Source organism: Tursiops truncatus, chromosome 1, assembly GCF_011762595.2.
Source record: "Tursiops truncatus isolate mTurTru1 chromosome 1, mTurTru1.mat.Y, whole genome shotgun sequence".
Lineage (NCBI taxonomy): Eukaryota > Metazoa > Chordata > Mammalia > Artiodactyla > Delphinidae > Tursiops > Tursiops truncatus.
The window spans coordinates 31,100,457-31,106,848 of NC_047034.1; positions in this window are offsets into that span (position 1 = coordinate 31,100,457).

The following is a 6,392-nucleotide window of genomic DNA, read 5'->3' on the forward strand; positions in this document are numbered from 1 at the left end:
TGCCCATTTTATACCAAATGATGGTATCCTTAAGATACTCTCGTCAGCTGGTAGCCGGGCATGTAAGAGTAATGTTGGTTCCTGTAAAACGAAGGATGCCTGGAGAGCCTGACAAACTAATTGATTGATCCGTTCCCTCATAAACATCTGTATGCTCATAACTAATAGCCTTTACACATCCAGTTTCCAGATTCAATGGGCTAAGACAGACAGGATGGGTACTAAACCAGTTAGTATAATTTACAGACATATTGATTTGTTTTATATTCCCAATAAGAGGCCCATAAACACTTACCATTGTAAAATACAGGAAACTCTGCTTCAGACCAAGATATGGGTTGTAATAGTGGAGGATCAGGTACATAGGCCCAGTAAGTTGCTGCATTAACAGAGGGAACACATGAAATGGTTGCCAACATAGCCAAAAATAAAGTTACAGGTGTAACAGGATTATTCTGTTGTTTCACTGACTCTTGAGCTCGTGAAACCAGTTGTTTAATTTGTCCCCAAGTTGGAACATCACTCCTTTGAGTCGTCCTGGCAAGTGGTCTCCTCTTCTTCTTCTCTTTCTGAATCAACACTGTCAAATTTTCCGGAGAGATGCAGAGCTTCCTCATCTTCTGAACTAGTTGTGAGCTGTGGCGAGCCATCTATTTGCTTGACTAAGCGCTCAGGAAGCCAGCAAGGTCCAGGCGCTGATCTGGGAAAGATACACACGTGACCACGTCCCCAAATCAACACAGGATCAGGACCACGCCAAGTGCTGGTTAACGGATCTTTCCAGAGGACCTCCGGAGATTGAGAGGCCAATCTTGGCTCAGCCACCACCTTCCCCCTGCAGAGCAGCCAAATTTGTCAACAGTGAGAACATTTAAAATAAACAGAGCATGATTTATAACGTTATGTGGCATTGTTCTATACAATTCCCCCCTTTTTATTTTTTCAATAGTTAGCTTTAAAGATCTATTTGCACGTTCTATAATACCTTGTCCTTGAGGGTTATATGGAATGCCTGTAATATGGGTAATTTTGTAATGAATTACAAAATGTTGCAAAAGCAGTGGGCCCATTATCTGTTTTAATAATTTTGGGAAGGTTCATGAAAGCAAAACAGTGTAATAAATGAGTGATAACATGTTTAGTAGCTTCTCAGGTCTGTGCTGTAGCACAGAGGAAACCAGAATAAGTATCAATAGTGACATGAACAAACTGTAATTTCCCAAAAGACGGGATATGAGTAACATCCATTTGCCATAAATGTCTAGGTAATAATCCATGAGGATTAACAACATAATGTGGAACAGGAAGGTGAGGTAAGCATTGTGGGCATTGCTTAACAATTTGTGGGGCGGCTTCACGAGTAAGAGAAAATTGTGTGTGTAATGTAGCCGCCGAGTGACGGTGTAAAGCGTGCAACGGCTGTGCTGCTTGTGAAGCAGTTTGATCATAACTTACCATAATATGAGGGTGTCCAGGACATGGACCATGAGTATCAAGAGTATGAAGATAATGAATGCAGTACATTAGCCATTCTTGACAACATGACGAACGGAAAGGAGGAGTACGGTAAATTGGGACATGTTCTGCTTTAGGGAAAAGAGATTGAGGAGGAGGAGGAGGAACTTCAACTCTATTCTTGGGAGGAAAATGTACAGGATAAAGATCACGTTTAGATTGAGTTAAAACATCTGCAGTCACATTAAGTTTAGTCAATGGACCAGGCAAGTTAGAATGAGCACGGATATACAGACCTGCAACAGGACCATCATGGGAACGAATAAGCTGTTAAAGCAAACGAAAAGAGGATGATAATTCAGGGTCATTAGTATGTCCTATGGTCGCAGTCTCCAGAAGAAATCACAAGCTAATAAGATATTTACTATCAGAAAACAAATTGAAAGATATAGAAGGCAAATGTTTAAAAGACATAATGACAGCATACAGTTCAACACGTTGAGCTGAAGTCAAGGAAGTTTCTTGAATGAGGTTTGTTCCGTCGTCAATGATTACAGTAGCCACTCCTGAAGAAGAACCGTCCGTAAAAACCAAAGGTACATGAGGAACAGGCTGTTGCCTAATTATAGAAGGAAAGATATGAGTTAAGTTTGCTGAATTGAATCAATTTATCAGCAGGGTAATGGCATTCCAAGGTACCTGAAAATCCTGCAAGAGCAAGACCCCATTCATTACTATGTTGAAAAAGCCAATTTTGTTGACTAACTGAATAAGGGATAATAATTTGAGAAGGTTCTATACTTATAGGTTGTAAGCATCTAGTTCTACCTTGCATTATTAAATTACTAATAAGTTCATAATAAGGGTTAATAACTTTAGAGGGTGTAGTTTTCATATGAATCTATTCAATAATTCCAACAGTTTGCCATAAGACGGCAGTAGGCACATGAGGAGTTGGACAAATTATTAAGAAAATTGGAAGGTGAGTATGAATTCTAGTTAATTGTGTAGAACTGATAGATCTATTGACTATTTGTAAAGCTTGAAATCCTTCTGGAGTCATAGAGCGTGAAGAAGAAGGATCTGAGTCACCTTTAAGAATATCAAACAAAGGCTGTAATTGAGCAGTAGTAAGTTTTAAGGAAGGCCTTAGCCAATTAATATCTCCAAGTAATTTTTGAAAATCACTTAATGTTTTTAAATTATCAACTCGAATTTGCAGTTTTTGAGGCCTAATAGTAGTGTTATCAATATATTTTCCCAAATATAAAAATGGAGATTGTCTTTGAATTTTTTTGAGGCAGTGACCAAGCCAAATGATTGTAAGGACTGTTGTAAAAATGGAAAAGCAGTCTCTAATAAAGAAATATTATCAGTGGCTAAAAGCATATCATCCATATAATGTATGAGATATAACGATGGAAACCTTTTTCTCACAGGAGTCAAGGCCTGAGCCACATAGTTTTGGCATAATGTAGGACTATTTGCCATGCCCTGAGGCAATACTTTCCATTGAAATCTCCTCATGGGTTCCTTAAAATTTAAGGAAGGCAAGCTAAAAGCAAAATGTTTTCTATCTTCAGGAAACAAAGGAAAAGTGAAAAAACAATCTTTTAGATCTATAACTTAAAGATGATAATTGTGTGGTATGGCTGTTGGAGAGGGTAGGCCTGGTTGAAGAGCTCCCATTATTAGCATAGTTTTATTAACAGCTCTTAGATCCTGTAATAACCTATATTTTCCAGATTCTTTCTTGATAATAAAAATATGAGTATTCCAAGGGCTACTGGAAATTTCTAAATGCCCTAATTGTTCCAGTACTGATTGTTCTGCAGCTTCTAATTTCTCCTTTGTGAGGGGCCATTGGTCCCCCCATACAGGGTCATCAGTCAGCCAAGTAATTGGATCAGCAGTGAGTGGAGGAGAATCCAAGGCTCCTAAGAAAAACCCAAACCTTGTCTATCATTTTTTATTTTCACATCAATAGGAATGGACAGTTCCTTGTTGATTTGTTCCCAGCCCTTTTGTGGGAAGAAATCCTTGATCCAACATCATATTAGAGACTTGAGAGTTTGGACTATAAAGTAATACTCCCATTTCTTTTAATATATCTCGGCCCCAGAGGTTTAAAGGCAGCCCAGGCAAAACATAAGGCTGGAAGTATCCTGAATGGCCCTCACTATCTTGCCATAATAAAAACTGACTACTTTGCATAGGAGAAGAACTTTGTCCTATTCCGTGAAGTTCTGTAATAGTAGGACTAATGGGCCAACGTTTAGGCCAGTGTATCTGCCTCATAACAGAGACATCAGCTCCAGTGTCTAATAAACCTGAAAAAACCTTTCCATTAATGGTTCATTTCATTTCTGGACGTTCTTTCCCTATCTTCTGAATCCAGTAGACAGCATTAGACAATCCAAAAGCCTTTGTTTCTCTCTTTTGATGTTGTAAAATTTGTCCATGAGGTACAAAGGGCAAAAGTAGCAATTGTGCAATTTTATCACCAGGAGAAATAGTTATTATATTTTTAATAGTTTGTGCCATGACTTTTATTTCTCCTTCGTAGTCAGAATCTGTGACTCCTGGAATAATAGTTAAACCTTTCATGGTGACACTACTTCTTCCCAATAATAGTCCCATCAAACCCTTGGGTAAAGGTCCACAGATGCCCGTAGAGAGGGCCTGAGGACCCATTTCAGGAGTTAATACATATCGGGCGGAGGTACTGAGCTCCAGTCCTGCGCTTCCTGGTGTTGCTCTGGAGAGCGAGGATATTGTATGTTTTTGTTTTTGGTTAATGTCTGATTGATAATTTGAGGAGGATACACAGACATTGCCCTTATTATTTGTTGGGGCCGGGGAAGGCCCTGGGAGGAGTTTCCCGACAGTGGTGGCCCATCCTTGTGGGCCACTGAGCAACAATCTTGTGCCCAATGTTTTCCCCTATTGCATTTAGGGCATAAACCAGGGATTTTCTGACAATCTGGAGGTTTCTGAGTAGGGAAGGAAGGACTAGGGTTAGAATTAAAAGATCTACATTCTCTAGCAAAAGGACCTGCCTTTCCGCATTTAAAACAAGTCTTTGTTTTCTTTTGATTGTTTTTAAACCCCACGTTAGTTAATGCTGCAGCCACAGCAGCACCCTGTATATAAGTAGGCCCAATGTCTGCACAAAGGTGAATATAATCCTCCAATGTTCCCCGTTTTCTCTAAGGTCGAATCGCAGCCTGACATGCATTATTAGCATTTTCAACAGCAAGCTGCTTAACTACAATTGTACCAGTGAGTCCGTCCACAATGAGTCTCCCCACCGCCTGTGACAACCTATCTACAAAATCAGCATATGGTTCATCAGGTCCCCATCTAATTGTTGAAAGATCCTCAGTTTTGTGTGTAGAAGGTCATTTCCTCCAGGCTTGTAATGCCAAATGATTTATTTGAGGATAAGCAACAAAGGGATAAGTTAATTGATCTTGTGAAGAAAGATATTGTCCTTCCCCAATCAGCATATGATAATCAACTGGAATATTATGGGCAGCATTCTTTTCTGCTTGTTCAGCAGCCCGTTCATAAAAATCAAACTTCCATATTAAATAATCTCCACCATTTAAACAAGCTCGTGCAATAGACTTCCAATCAGCGGGGGGAAGAGCTTCTCCTGTCAACCATAGCAGCAGTAAAAGGAGCAGTGGGCCCATATTGAGCACAGGCAGATTTTCAATCTTTCAAAACTTTCAAAGGGAGAGCCTGATGCTCCCTAGTAGCTTGTTGAGGATTATTAGGACCAGGTCTTTCTATGACGGGACAACAGAAAATAGGATCTTCTCCTCGTTTCATGGCTCCTTGTACAGCGCGCTGCAAGGGACTGAGCATTTTTACAGATGTAGATTTTTGAGGAAGACAGTCCTTATTAACCTGCAGCTTTCTCACTGACTTATCTATCACAGCCATTAGAAAATCATCCTCAGGATAGTTCTCTCTTTTATGTTTACAAGCCTCATCTGTTAAGTCAAAATGTTCCTCTTCATCTAAACTATTTAAATTAATTAGCTCTTTCGGTTTAGGAAGTGGCGACACAGTAGCTGATAATACAGTCTCTCCTTCTGTCAGAGGCTTATGTTTTTCTGACTTTACATTCAAATCAACACTATCATGAGAAGCATCTAAACATATTTTTATCGGAGTCCACAAACTATATGTAACAACAGGAGTATGAGTAGGCCCTCGAGACTCATAATAATTTTTTAAATCTTCTCCAACTTTCTGCCAGATTTCTATGTCAACAGAGCCGCCATCAGGAAACCAGGGAGATACACCATGGATATGCTGTAAAAATTCAGTCAACCGTGAGGTAGAAACTTTATTACCCCGAGCTTTAAGTATCGAAAGTAAAACCTGAGCAAATAATTCACACTCCTTTGAGCCCTTTGGCCCCATCTTATTTTACTTCTGACTATTGCCTTATGCCTCTATTAGTTTCACTTTTACTGGTGGCCACACATATTTTGCATAAGGGTTCTCTTACCTGCACTTTCTTTCTCTTTTAACTGCCTTCACGCTTCAGGTCCCTGTTCGAGTGCCACTTGCCGCGGACCAGCCGGAGAAAGAAGATCTCACCGCCCAGTGTCAGAAGGGAAGGGGTAAGGAACTGAAGTAGCACCGACAGACGGGGTCAGAAGGACCAAGACAACTGATGGTTGCAAGGCAAATTTTATTATGCTACAGTTGCAGATTATATAGACTAGAAATCAGAAGGTTGCCAGATGGTGGTTTACATTATCTACAGACTGTCTCGGCTCAAGGTTAACTTCCCTGGGAGGAAACCCATAAACCCAGAAGCATCAAAAATAACCTGCATGTGCAGGGGGGAGACAGCTTTGCTTGTCTCATTTTACATTCTTTCTGATCTCTGGGCCCTGGTGATTTATCTCCCATGG